Genomic DNA, 14,500 nt, shown 5'->3' with positions numbered 1-14,500 from the left:
AAGTTTAGCATCATATGTTAGTTATTTTTGTCATATTCATCTTAGTAGCTATCCTAGAACCTAAAATTGTTTTTGAACATTAATGAAAGCAACTTTTGTGTGAGTGAATGGTGTTAGTGATAGGCAATAATGCAATTTATTTGAGGTAGTGTTGATAAGAAAATTAATCTTCTATTTTTACTTGTAAATAATATCAATAAATTAAGAAATTATGTAACACCAAATAAAATAATTTAACTATGATTATATAGTATTTATACAAAGGATGATGGAGCAATTAATTTTTCCAGGTTTTTATAAGGAAAATATTTAAAATTAAGATATTTAAAAGGGGTAATCTTGAAATAGGATTGTTTATGATAGCAAATAGCACACCAAGAAAACTACACACTATAATGAAATTCAGAATTGTTGTGGCAGGAAGTGATTTTGAATATAGTATTGCTTGAAGAAATACATAAGATGAGAAATATTTGTCCCAAACTCTTTCTTATGAAGCCATCATGACATTCCACCTGTGAAACTTTGAATTCAGAAGATTCCAGATAGAAAAAAAAAATGTAGCTTGGTAAAAAGGAAGTAACTTAGCTTTATATGAATAAACTCCAAATAATATTCTAAAGACATATTCAAAAAGAAAGTTCCAAAGCACCTACTATATGCCTTAGGGATAGGAGAATAGACTGCCAAGTTTTATAATCAGTTTCTAAGGGCTTTCTAGCTTTGCAGCACATCTGAAGTTTAACAAATAAGACATCTTCATTCAGTGGAAAAAAAAACAAAGAAACTCTCTCACAAAGATTTTGGATAGCTCTTACAAAATTATATTTTGATGATCTAATTTTAAATGGATTAGAAACATGCAGATTAAATTTCTCTAGAAAGAAGCTACTTAAAAATTGAGGGTAAGTTGCTGGGCCAAGTATAGCTTGGCACTGGACAGCTTAAAGTCTTTGAAAATAACCCTCAAATATTTGATGAACCCAAACGGCAGCCAAGTTCCCAGAAAATATTAAGCGGATGGTGGTTGCACATATGTAAGCCAAATCTCCAAGCGGATTTACTATCACTAGGATATTAACAACGGGATATGTAAGGGAAGTAAATGATCAGAAGAAAGAAAGTAAGACTAAATGTTTATTTTCTTTTTTTGTCAATTCCTAGTTGATTTTGTCCCTCATATAATAGAATGTGTGTGTTTGTGGGTGTATCTGACTTTAAGTCCACCATGACAGATGCTTGCTTCTCCATTCATACTGTAGTACACTATCTGCATAATTTGACTATCATTATTCTTATTGTTTTACAATATAACTTTAAAGAAATAAAAAAAGTAATTTATAGTTCTCCGAAAGCTCATAAAATTTTAGTTTGTCTTGGTCTGTATTGTTAAATATGCAAATTATGGCAGAAATCACACATAGAAAGCATGGCTAATCATATAAGAAGTAAAATACCAAAAATTCCTTTTAATTTCCCTCATAATCTATCATCTCTGCCTCTCTTCACTTATGTTTCTTCATCTCTCAACTAGCTTCAGAGTCTCTAATATCTTCAAATGTATTATACCCTGTTTTAAGAGTAATTTTTCTAAAAATTAGTTTATGTACATTACAAAACATTGTTCAATTGAACATGTCACTCGTATCCCAAGCAGCTTTCCACACCTATGCACCAGCCTTTTCGAGTTACTTGGTGTCAGCACCTCTGCAAATCGTAGCCCCTTTTTAGAATATGATATCCTTCTTTTTGTGTTTGTAACTATGCTTATTCATGAGGCGGCTTTAGTGTCCACACACTCTTTAAGGCATTGTTTGACCTCCCCAAACATAATGAGGAATCTCATCTCTTGGTTTCCAGCCTGTGCTCCCACCATTCCCTTGATAAATGACAGCAAGTCTTAGAGTCATCCCCATATCCTTGGGAGGAAGAAGTGGCTAAACATACAAAAAAATTATTCTCCCTCTTCTTTATGAAAGAGTTTTTGTTTTGTCTTGTTTTGTTTTGTTTTGTTTTTCTTTATAAGCACCTACCAAAGCAGAGTTCTTATTTCCAAGAACTCATTATCTGGCTGGAGCCTCATCAAATAGAGGTGGCATTTGTCATTTCTGAGACAAAGCGATCAATAAGCAATGTCATCTCATCTATCTTTTTCTAGTCCATCTTGTGAGGAGAAACAAAGTAACCAGAAGCTGTGGAAAATGGTGGGTCCATGAGATGGAAGGGATCAGAGTCCTTGAACCAGTCTCTAGAAGAAAGCTGCAGGCCACCCAGGAGCATGCTCATCGGCCTGTGGCCTGAGCCAGAATTAAACTTGCATTTTTGACCTTTATTTGTTACACCAGCTAGAATTACCCTACTTAGCACCCACAGGAACAGCAAGTAACTCAATTATTGCTGAAAGAATGAATGAATAATTGAATAAATAGGTTAGTGAGTAAAAGTGGCCAGCTTTCCAAGAACTCTCTTCCATAACTAAGTGCAAGAAAAATGAGCCTGAGAGTTCACTTATCTTAATGTTTGATCTCCATTCAAAACACAGGTGACACTAAAGATGAAGGCAGACCTGTTATCTCATTCTGTCAATTAAAAGTTTTAAGTTTGCTCTTAAAGCTTGTCATTTACCCAGTTTCTTCATATTCCAATATCAAACATGCTACTGGACTGCTATTCCTTCTATTGCTACTGGCAGCAAACATTTATTGAGCATTCCCAATGTACTAGGCACTGTTGTAAGCATTTTATATGTATCCACTCATTTAATCTCACAATAATCCCATGAAGAATAAAGTAGATAATGAAACTGAGGCATCAAAGGTTAAGTAACTCCTGTAATTAGGCTCCAGATATTATATTGCTTAATAAGTCTTAGTAAAATTGAATTTGCACTGCGATGTAATAAAGGCCGGGACTGAAGAAGGGCACGACACTAAAAGACCAGCGACAAGGACGACAAATGTTGTGCATAACACAGCCCTGCCGAGAATGTAAATTAAACTAGTTAAAAATAAACTTTTACTGAATAATATCCTAGATGTTTACCAGCAAATAACAAAGGGATTTTAAAATATGTTAACTCGGTTTTCAAGCGGTATTTCTTCTATACCTCCAGCTGCTGGGACCAATGGATTCCATTTATTTAAAGGGTTTTCTGAGAAGGTATGTATATCATGGTGCCTTGCAGAACTGGAAATAGAAACGTACTGGGGCTACATGAAAAGGCTCTTTTTAAATGTTAACAATTGATTGAGACAATAAAGTTTTTTTTAAAAAAACAGAAATGATAGAAACAAATCTGTTTCTGCTTCCTTAGTATTCATACTGTTATCCCTTTATTTCAAATTAAGCAAGGACCATTAGTCAAGAGGCTTAGTTCTTAAGAGCTCAAACCATATACAAATATGGCTCAGGTGGTTTCCTCTCCAGGGGCCTGAATCAAGGAAAAGAGAGAGGAGCCAGGCCAGCAGGTCTTGTGGTTTCCATTGTTGCGTTTGGCTACAGCTGCAGGCTTTGGCTTGTTTCATACACTTATGGAAAGGCAAACCTCAAAGGTTTGGCTAGAACCTTACGAGTTATTTGTGAAATTCCCAAAGACAGAAAAATAAACCACAGACCTTTGGGTGAAAAATGTAGCACTGTGTTTTTAATGGAAATTCTCATAACAACTATCCTCCTTCAAGTGTACAATTTCCACCCTGAAGACTTGTTGCTTTAAAGTATGCATTTTCATATACGTCCTTATTTTTATTCTCTGAAGGAAGCTTTCAACAAGAGTAGAATAAAAATTAAAATATGAAAACAGGTATGGAACAGTAGCAAGAGTCATTGAAATAATAGCATGCAGGTCAAGAGATCAGGGTTTTAGTTTTAGTTTGTCACTAAGAATATATTTAATCTTTAATAGGTCACACAATCTTAGCTCCATGTATAGAGCTTTATATTTGCCATGTAAGATGATCAGAGTTAATTACATTCTTTCAATTATAGTACATTCTCTTAAAAACTCCATCTCTTGTAAAGTTTTATAGTTTCCTCTTCTACTCTGATACACTCTAGTTTCTATCACTCACATAGAAGGTCATATAATTTGTATAGATTATGCTTTAGGTATTTTTGTATAAGTCAAGAAGATAAAACCATTTAATATTTAAACCAAGGGAATTTCATACACGTGAATGGCTTTATTGCTGATAAGCCAAGCAACAGATGCTAAAGCAAACAGAGTTAGGCAAGAGCAGGAAGCCTTTCTTATATTCAGTAAATTCCTTGCAACAACACACCAAATATAGCATATATTGTCTCCCAAATTATAAGTGATCTTTCAGTTTAGAGGAAATATCTCAACATGGCCAAGCCTGGGAGTCCCATAGAGACATCATCTAAGTGGAAGGGATCTAAGTGTTCATGGTCTTTATCTCCCAATCTCTTGACTTCACGTATCTCACTAAGGCATCAAGGGTGTTTGCTCCTTGCTGCTTCACAGGAACAAACTGAACATCAACGATATAATTAACCTGTGTGATGTTATATGGAATGTGATGTGAATTATTTTCTGAATACTATATTGGGACAGATAGCAGGGAAGATAACAGGCTCCTCTTCTTTTCATAAACCCTGGATCACAATTGCCATCACTGTTACCATGATGGTTGTGTGCTGCCCTTACTTGGTCATCCATATACTTTCTTGAGACCCATGTTACACCTCAAGCAACTGTACTCTTAATGCCTCTGCCTGTCACAGGTCACTGTTTTAATTTTCTTTTGCAAAGACGTTATCTCTGTGTTAAAGGCGAAGCAGATGAGCTTTGCTATCTCAGTATTCAATTTTAGGATCTGTTTCTTTCAATCACTCCCAATATTAGGTATTACATCAGTCAGATTCCAACCAGAAAACCACTCTAGAATTTCAGTTAAGAAATTCCATATACAGAATTAAACAGAGGAGAGAAAAGTTGAGAAGACAAACAGGATGGTGAAGCAAACCAGAGATTAGCAGAAGGACATCAATAGCAAAGGAGACAGGAGATCACTACACCCCCTTGAGTCTGCAGTAAGAAAAAAAGGGATGGCATTCATCAGAATTTAAATACTGGGGAAATCTGGCAGGTTCCAGAATCATGTCAGCAACTGCTCTGTAGCAATTAGGGCCACAGAGAGAGGCCCTGTCTAGTGAAGAGTGAGAACCAAGGAAAAATTATGGCTACTCCTGAAAAATGGCCACACAAAGCAGAGAGGGAGGGGGGAAGGGAGAAGCAAAGAGGGAGAGGGAGATTTTATTTTCTCAATCACTTCTCTTGATATTTATGTTAATGATTGTTCCTGGTGCTGTATGTTCATCTCTATAGTACACAGTGTAATATGGATCCACAGCAATTTATGTACTGATTTTTGTAATGATGACTACCTAAGTTTTTCTTCAGATCTCTGATGACAATCAATACTGCAAAGAATATCCTAAAAGAGATTCCCTTATGGACTTTGTTACATTTATTTTAAAACAGTGGAATTTTGAGTATTGAGCTACATGAATATTATTCTCATCAAATATTGCACATTTCTCTAGAAAAACCACTCCAGTTTATACTGCACCAAATTTGAATATTTTTGACACAGTCTCGAAAATAAATAGTCCTGATGAACTTGAAAATTTTTGCTAATATGAGTTGTAGATCACATACTCATACTTGTTTTGACTGCACTGTTCACTCATAAGAATTTCTCCAAATATCTGTTAACCATTCAATTTTCCTTCAGTATGTTGCTTAGTTACAACTTGAACTATTTTTTTTTCTAATGTGTTTCCTGCCTTTTGATTTTGTTACTGCTTATTTGACAAATTCCTTTAGTATGCTAGGTGTTAGTATTTACTTGGTTCAATTCCTGCAAAAATCTATAGTGGTATGTATTTAGAGTTAGTATTTGGTATACTATTGTAGAAACTATTTTTATGTTAAAAATCAAATTGTTAATGATTTGTGTTCTTAGGTCTTATCGAAGAAAACTTTCCCTAATATAAATGTGCAAAGATATTTTCCTGCCTTGACCTGTGTGGCTCAGCTGGTTGGGCACTGTCCCACAAACCAAAAAGTCCCTGGTTTGATTCCCAGTCAGGGCACATACCTGGGTCACAGGCTAGGTTAGGGGTATGCAAGAAGCAACTGATGTTTCTCTTGCACATTGATGTTTCTCTCCCGCTCTCCATTCCCTTCCCTCTATCTAAAAATAAATACACAAACACATAAATAAATAAAATTCTCCTAAGTGGTCTTCTTTTAATTATATAATATTATTTTTACTTAGCCCATCTTAGTTTGGTTTTGTATAAAAAGCAAACATTTTTTTTTGCTCCAATCAATGTATCACGATTGCTTATACCATATGTAAAACACTCCATCTATTCCCAAATGAGAGGTATTTCAGCCTCAAGTTTCTCTATTTACACAACACTCTGATTCTGACCCTTCTCTTTTGTTCTATGTCTATAACTGGGGTGGTATGACATTGTTTTAAAATGGCAGATGTATAGTGTGTTTTATAAACATCTGTTAAAATAAACAATGATTCTTTGGCCTTTTTCTTATTTTTGAAAGCAGATTCTGCTATTAACGAATTTTTGTTCTTATACACCTTTTCTAAATGATTTCTAAGATTACTCTTACAGTCATATCTATTATGATATTTGGTTGGTTTTGGTAATATTCTTCGCAGCTTCTGCCTCATTCCCTAATGGTAAAAGATAGGGTCTCAACTTCGCCCATTCTGTCTGCAGACATGCAGCAGGACTCTCCACTGGCTGGTCCCTGCTCTCCCTATGCTCTTGTTCAGCCTTGCCAACTAAGTCAGCAAACGCTGGGGGCCATGAGACTGGAGGCCAGGTACCATCCTCTGAAGCAAGAGGTAAATGAGATGCCCTCTACCATCAAGCCCATACAAAGTGCAGAGTACAGCTGGTCTTAAGCATTAATGAAGCCTTGATTGTGTTCTAGGACTGCACTCGTTGCTTGATATGTAATAATGGTTGAGTCTCACAACACCATATACAAATACCAAATGATACTTGTTAAAGGGGTGCCATCATATCGATGAGGTCGCTGAGGCACAAAGATCAGAAGTAAATTGGATTTTCTTTAAAAAAAATAGAAAACCTGGCATCTGGAATATTAAGTAAAAGCTCCAATTTTTTTTAATGGTGGCAACTAATTCATATATTTTCACACATAAACATCACCAACAACAAAAATTAATATCTTCCTCTTACAGGTGTAAGTGAATGTCAGATTGAAACAGATTTAGATTTCAACGTTTTCTGTCAGGAATTTTTTTATGGGTATTATTCTGTGGAGTAATTTGTTAGAGTACAAAATAATATGTTTATAACAAAGAAACATCCTGTGTAAGCATTGCAACAGCTCATTTTATATTGTAGAAATTGGTTAAAAACTCAACCATATATTCAGGTAATCAGTAGATTGGAAAACAAGGTTTTAGGCTTAAGAGATAAAAATGAAGGCTAATTTATCATCACTTCGTCACTTTTTTCCCATCATTCTTAAACACTCACTTAGCTTCAAACTTTTAAAAGCACTACACATTAACACTCAATGTCAAACAGAAACAAAATAAATAAAGCACTCTCTCATACTAGAATAATAACTTAAAGGGCTTCAGTAGAGAAGATGGAAGATGTTAGGTAAGTGACCAAACCTTTAAAAGTAGTAAAAAGAGTTATATGAAACAATAAAATGAGAGCCCCTTATGCCTCCAAAGGAGAATATCAAGAAGGCCTTTTAATAGCTAATCTGTTGATTTAGAGCTCTGCCTGAGGCAGTCTCTGCCCTTGTTTCAATGAATCTCAAAATAAGAATAATGACAATAATATGAGGGTACCTGTGTGTGTATATTTATACTCAAGATTGCCAACATTTGTCCTATTTTTCTTAAGATAGTCTGTTTTTTAGATTTCATCATTCTTACATTGTGTTATGAAAAAAATCCTTGTTTTTCTGAAGTAAATTGTGATTATGAATTTTTTTTTAATTGTATTTATTTCTTTTTAGATAGAGGGGAAAGGAGGGGCATAGAGAGGGAGAGAAATATTTATATGACAAACATAGGTTGGTTGCCTCTCTTATGCACCCCAGCTAGGAACTGACTGGGGACCGAACATGCAACCAAGGCATGTGCTTTCACACAGACCTGGGAATTCAACTGGCAATCTTCCACTTTGTGGGACAGCGCCCAACCAACTGAACCACACCAGTAAAGGCTGATTGTGAATATTTTTAGTGTTTTCTTTTCTGTTTTTAACAAGAAAAACACTTTCCTTCTTTAGCAAAATAAAAATTTTGTTAGTTTCAAAAATTCCTTAGAATTTTATTGGTCCAGAAAACACAAAATTTTGAAAACTGCTGCTACTAAATTATTTCCAATACCTCTGTGTCTCTCAAATTACCCTTTTTCTTGGGTTGTTACACTAAATCTGTAGCAATGCTAACCTGAGGCTGGGGGTCGGAGGGTGTGTGGTCACCTCTGGGTAACTGGTCTAATTTGATCAATTCCAATGATCACTTAATACCCATTTATCTATTAAGAAAGGCAAACTTTTGACCTGTATCTGAGCTAATTTTCTTTTTAGTGGTTTCTGGATCACTAAATTTCTTCTTATTAAATTAATTTCTGATTTTATATTTATTTCATATTCTGTCAAAAGAAAATAAAATATATAATGATTAAAATGTTTAATTCTTGGATAGAATTTTGAGAACAGTTTATTAATTTTGCACATTTCTTAACTGAAGCAAATAGTTCCTATGAACCTTTCACCTAATCTTTTCCAAAGCAATGAGTTTCTTCTCATTGATCTGCTGGGCTGTTAGCTCTGGAAAGGTATAGTGAGAAATGCTCAGCCACAATAAAAATGAGGCTATAGCACAGTTTTAGAAACTCATAATGAAAAACAGCAATCAGGAGATGATTATCAACTACTATAGATTTTTCTCTTTGAAATGAATTTACAAGACAGTTCATAATATAGTAAATTCATTAAATATAAATATATATGTTAGTATTAACATCAATGACAAAAGCATTAGCAATATGTCTTATATTACTAGACAAAGAAAATTAAAAATGAGTTTACAATATATTTCTATTTTCAAATAAACCTAGCTTACATTATTTCATGTGTTTTAGATAAATTTTATCACATACAAATACAATGCATTCTTTTTCTCTTCACCTAGTACTGAATATCTTAATAAAATTTAAAAAAATATTATGTATTATCCTGTGTACTTGTTTTGGTTTTATTTGCCATTCAGTTGAAACATGCTAAATATATCATAATAAAAGAAACTATATTAAAGTTGATTTAAAAATTAATATTTAGAAAGTTACCTAGTTTGCAAACAAAATGGATTTTATTGGGATATATTCATGCATGTTATATTTTTGCATATTTATTTCTTCTCTGTCATCATTCAAAACATATTACATACATCATGAAAATGTCACTGATCTGATAACTATGGATCAATGAACAGTGAAAAATATGACCTTTGAGTAAAAGAAGAGAAGGAAAGTACCAGCATTTCTTGTTTCCTTAGTATATGCCATGAGTTGTGCTAGAGAATATATATGTATATATATTTAATATCATAACAATCTTATTAAACAATCATTATTATCCTCATTCAAAAAAAAGGAACTTATACTGAGAGAATTTGCTTTAAATATTTAGCAAGCATTATTTATTACTTTAGATGGGAATTTCAAACTCAGCTCTCCTTCCTGTCTTCTGTTTCCGTCTATGATTAACTTGTATCAAGCTGACTTTTCTTCCAAGGAACTATTAAAGCTGGCCAAAATTAAAACCAACAAACAGGCAAACAAACAGCAGTTGAAGGCATCTTGGAGCGCACAGAAAGCCAAGATTTGAGGGGTCACATTCCTGAAAGAAGGGAAATGCAGTAAAGAAAGCTTTCCATTACGCCAGATATTTTTTTTTTTCATTTTTGACATTTGCAAACTTCCAGGACACAGATGCTGAAGAGAAAACAACATCATAAGCTGTGTGGTCAACTCACTGAGATGAGAAGGGAAAAAAATAATAGACTCATGGTAAATATGGAAGCAGGAATTTAAGGAACAAAATTGGGAAAAGAAGGAGTCATGGAGAAGTGAAGTGATATTTGGTACACTTTCCCCTCAAGTTTGTGCCGATTTCTAATTTTTTCATGAAGGAGTAAATAGTTAAGAAACTAGGAGAAAGATTATTGGTAAAGGCTTAAAACACTACAAAGGCATTAACAATATGACAGTCCTACATTGTACACTGAAAAAAAACCCAGAATCCTAGGAGTCATTTCAAGGTGGTGGTATTAATAAGATTCCAAACTCACTTCCTCCCATAACAAATCGACAATTGCATATGAAATAATTCCTTGTAAATGGGTCACTAAAATTGGATGAAAAGATCCTCCAGAATAAAGAACAAAAGAACAGCTCTGACATGGGTAAAAGAGGCAGAGATTAGGTTTCCCCCAGAAAAGAAGCCACATCTGAATGCAGAGCTTCATAGTTGGAAGGGATCTCAAAAAGTACAAAACATCCCCTGAGGAGTAGACATTTGAGTTTTACATATGAGGGGGAACCCAAAAAACACAAAATTTATTTATTAAAAATTGTGTATTTATTCTTACATGTTTAAACTTCAGCCACCTTCAAAATACTCTTTATTCGATGCAATATACCTATTGAGGTGTTTTTTCCACTGCTCAAATAGTTTTTGAACTCACCGATTTCAATGCCTTTTAGTGCTTCTGCCACCTTTTGTTTCACCTCTTCCATAGACAAAATGTTTCCCTTTAAGGACTTTTTTCATCAGGGGAAAAAAAAAAAGTCTCCCAGGTGAATAGGGAGGGTGGGGCTGGGGGCCATGCGTTTGTGGTCAAAAACTGCTAAACAACTCAGTGCAGTGTAGGCAGGTGTATTTGTAAGTCACCCATCATGAAATGGGCAAAACATGTTGAAAGTCTTCAAAAAGATTCACTGAAGCTGAATGCAGCCTCTCACAACACCACCAGGTGGTACACTGATACAGATGTGTTCCTAGAACACTCACCTAGTGGGGGGTGCCTGTACTATAAGGGGCCCATCCTCCAGAAGATAATTCTTTTTTTTGGTAGGGGAGGGAACCTCCCCTCATAAAGGACTCCAAACCACAGATGCTACAACAAACCAAAGAAGCCCCTCAAACAACAGGCTTTGAAATCCAATGGGGATTATGGACAGGAAAAGTATAAAACTACAGAACAGAAAACCTGCTCTTAAGGGATTTATGTTCAGTATCACTTGACCTGGAACTCATCACAAATCACTAGACTGAAAAGTGCATAAACCAGGGATAAGAGACCCATTTACTAACATTGAAACATCTGCTGGAGAGGTAGAAACCCAGTAGGACTCTTCACATGAACTGAAACACTGACAAAAGACATTTTTGTAATTTCAATCTATTTTACTAATACTGATGTTAGCAGGTGTCACTTTGGATTTTTTACTCTAACATTCTAAGGCCAGTGGGCATGCCCTGCTGAAGGCCTCACCCACCAGCATGCCACAACAGTTGCCACCATAACCCACAGCTGGGTCCCAACCCCACCCACCAATGTACTTCAGCCATACCCCCTACCACAATTAAAGGACACATGCAGTCCACATAAAAAACCACCAGTTGAACACGTGACTCTGGGGAAATTGGACTTCTGGACCCTACAAAACATGTCCACATAAGGCCACTCCTTCAAGTCTGAGAGAGGTAGCTGATTTACCTAATACATAGAAACAAATACAGGAAGTTAGGCAAAATGAGGAAAGAGAGAAATATGGTCCAAAGGAAAAAAAAAAAAAGACAAAACCTCAGGAAAAAAACAAAATGGAGCTAAGCAATCTATCTGATAAAGAGTTCGAAGTAATGTTCATAAACATGCTCGATGAACTCATGAGAAGAATGAATGAACACAGTGAGAACCTCAACAATGAGACAGAAAATAGAAGAAAGTGCCAAACAAAAGCTATAACAGAAGTGAAGAAAATACACTAGAAGGATTCAACAGTAGATGAGATGAAGTAGAAGAACAAATCAGTGAGATGGAAGACAAAACAATGGAAGTCACAGAGACAGAACAGTAAAATTTAAAAAAATAATAATGCGAAGAAACCTTGAGATTTGAGGGATAACATTAAGTATTATAAGAGTGTAAGGAGGAAAAGAGAGAAGCCCTGACTGAAGTGGCTCAGCTGGGTGGGTATCGTTCGTCAAATCAAAAGTTCACCAGTTTGATTCCTGGTCAGGGCATACGACTGGTATACGGGGTTGGTACCCAGTCGAGACATGTATGAGGGGTAGCTGATTGATGTATCTCTCTCACATTGATGTTTGTCTTCCTCTCTTTCTCCCTCCCTTACCCTCTCTCCAAAAATAAATAAATAAAATATTTAAAATAAAAGGAGAAGAGAGAGAAAGGGCCAGAAAAATTATTTGAAGAAACAATGGTTTAAAACTTTCCTAATCTGGGGAAAGAAATAGACTCCAGGTCCAAGAAGCCCATAGAGTTCCAAATAAGTTGAGCCGAAAGAGACACACACAAAGACACAGTAAAATTAAGGATAAAGGGAAAATTCTAAAAGTAGCAAGAGAAAACAACTTATCCATGCAAAGGAAACTTTTTAAGGCTACGAGCATATTTCCTCAATAGAAACAGTACAGGCCAGAAGGGAGTGGCATGACAACTTCAAAGTGCTGAAGACAAAAAACTTCCAAGACTGTATACCCAGCCAAGCTATCATTGAGAATTATACAAATCAAGAGTTTTCCAGATATGTAAAAGCTAAAGGAGTTAATCATCACTGAATTGCCACTACAAGAAATATTCTAGGGAGTTCTTTAAGCTGAAAAGGAATGGTACTGATTATGAATAAGAAAACCTATATAAGTAAAAAATCTCACTGAGAAAGGTAAGTATATAATTAAGGTAGTGGATCAATCACTTATAAAGCAACCATGAAGGTAAAAAAACAAAAGTAGTAAAATTAACTAAAATTACAATAATTAGTTAAAAGATGCATAAAATAAGATGTAAAATGGAGGAGGAGTAAAAATGTAAACCTTTGGCATGTGTTCATATTGACCTTGCTGTCAACTTAAAACAGACCACTATTTACATATCTTAGAGTACAACACCAGAGAAAATGAGGATGGAATCTAAACATAACACACACACACACACACACACACACACAATCATAAGGAAAAGAAACAGAAAGGAACTACAAAAACAGTAAAAAAAATAACAAAATAACAATATGCATATATATCTACCAGTTATTACTTTAAATGTAAATAGGATATTTTTATCAATAAAAAAGAACACAGAGTGGTCAAATGGATAAAGAAACAAAACCCTGCATATATGTTACCTACTCACTTATATTTGAAAATACTCACTTCAAATGTAAGAACATGCACACACTGAAAATGAAGGGATGAAAGAAGGTATTTCATGAAAATGAACTTGCAAAAATCTGGAGTAGCTATAATCTATCAGACAATATAAGACTGTCAAGTAAAAACTGTAATAAAGGGCTCAATTCAGCAAAAATATATAACATTTATAAATATATATTCACCCACTAAAGGAGCACCAAAATACATAAAGCAAATATTAACAGAGCAAAATGAAGAAATTGAAATCAATACAATAACAGTAGAGAACTAACACTCCACTTAATCAATGGATAGATCATCCAGACAGAAAATCAATAAGGAAACATCAGTCTTAAAGGAAACATTGGATCAGAATAACTTAATAGATATATACAGAACATTCCATCCAAAAGCAGAAGAATATACATTCTCCTCAGGAGCACATGAAATATTCTCCAAGATATAATACATGTTAAGCAACAAAACAAGTCTCAATAAATTAAAAAAGATTTAAATCATATCAAGCATCTTTTAAAACCATAGTTGTATGAAAACAGAAATTAATAACAGGAAGAAAACTTGAAAAATTACACAAAATAAGGAGATTAAATAGAATGCTACGGAATAACCAGTGGGTCATTTGAGAACTCAAAAACGACAATAAAAATACCTAACAACAAATAAAAACAGAAATACAGCATACCATAATCTATGAGATAAATTAGAAGTGGTTCTAAGAGAGAAGTTTGTAACAATGTAGACCTACCTCAAGAAACAAGGAAAATCTCAAATACATACTCTTATTTTATACTTAAACTAGAAAAAGAAGAAAATAATGCACAATTAGTAGAAAGAAGGAAAAAATAAAGATCAGAGTACAAATAAATGAAATAGAAACTAAAAAGACAAAGATTAGTAAAACTGAGAACTGGTTCTTTGAAAAGATAAACAAAACTGACAAACTATAATTAAGCTAAGAAAAAAAGGGAGAGGTCACAAATAAAAAAAAGAG

Source organism: Pteronotus mesoamericanus, unplaced genomic scaffold, assembly GCF_021234165.1.
Source record: "Pteronotus mesoamericanus isolate MK-2021 breed Mesoamerican mustached bat unplaced genomic scaffold, CSHL_Meso_final contig_82, whole genome shotgun sequence".
Lineage (NCBI taxonomy): Eukaryota > Metazoa > Chordata > Mammalia > Chiroptera > Mormoopidae > Pteronotus > Pteronotus mesoamericanus.
This window is presented reverse-complemented; position numbering follows the sequence as displayed.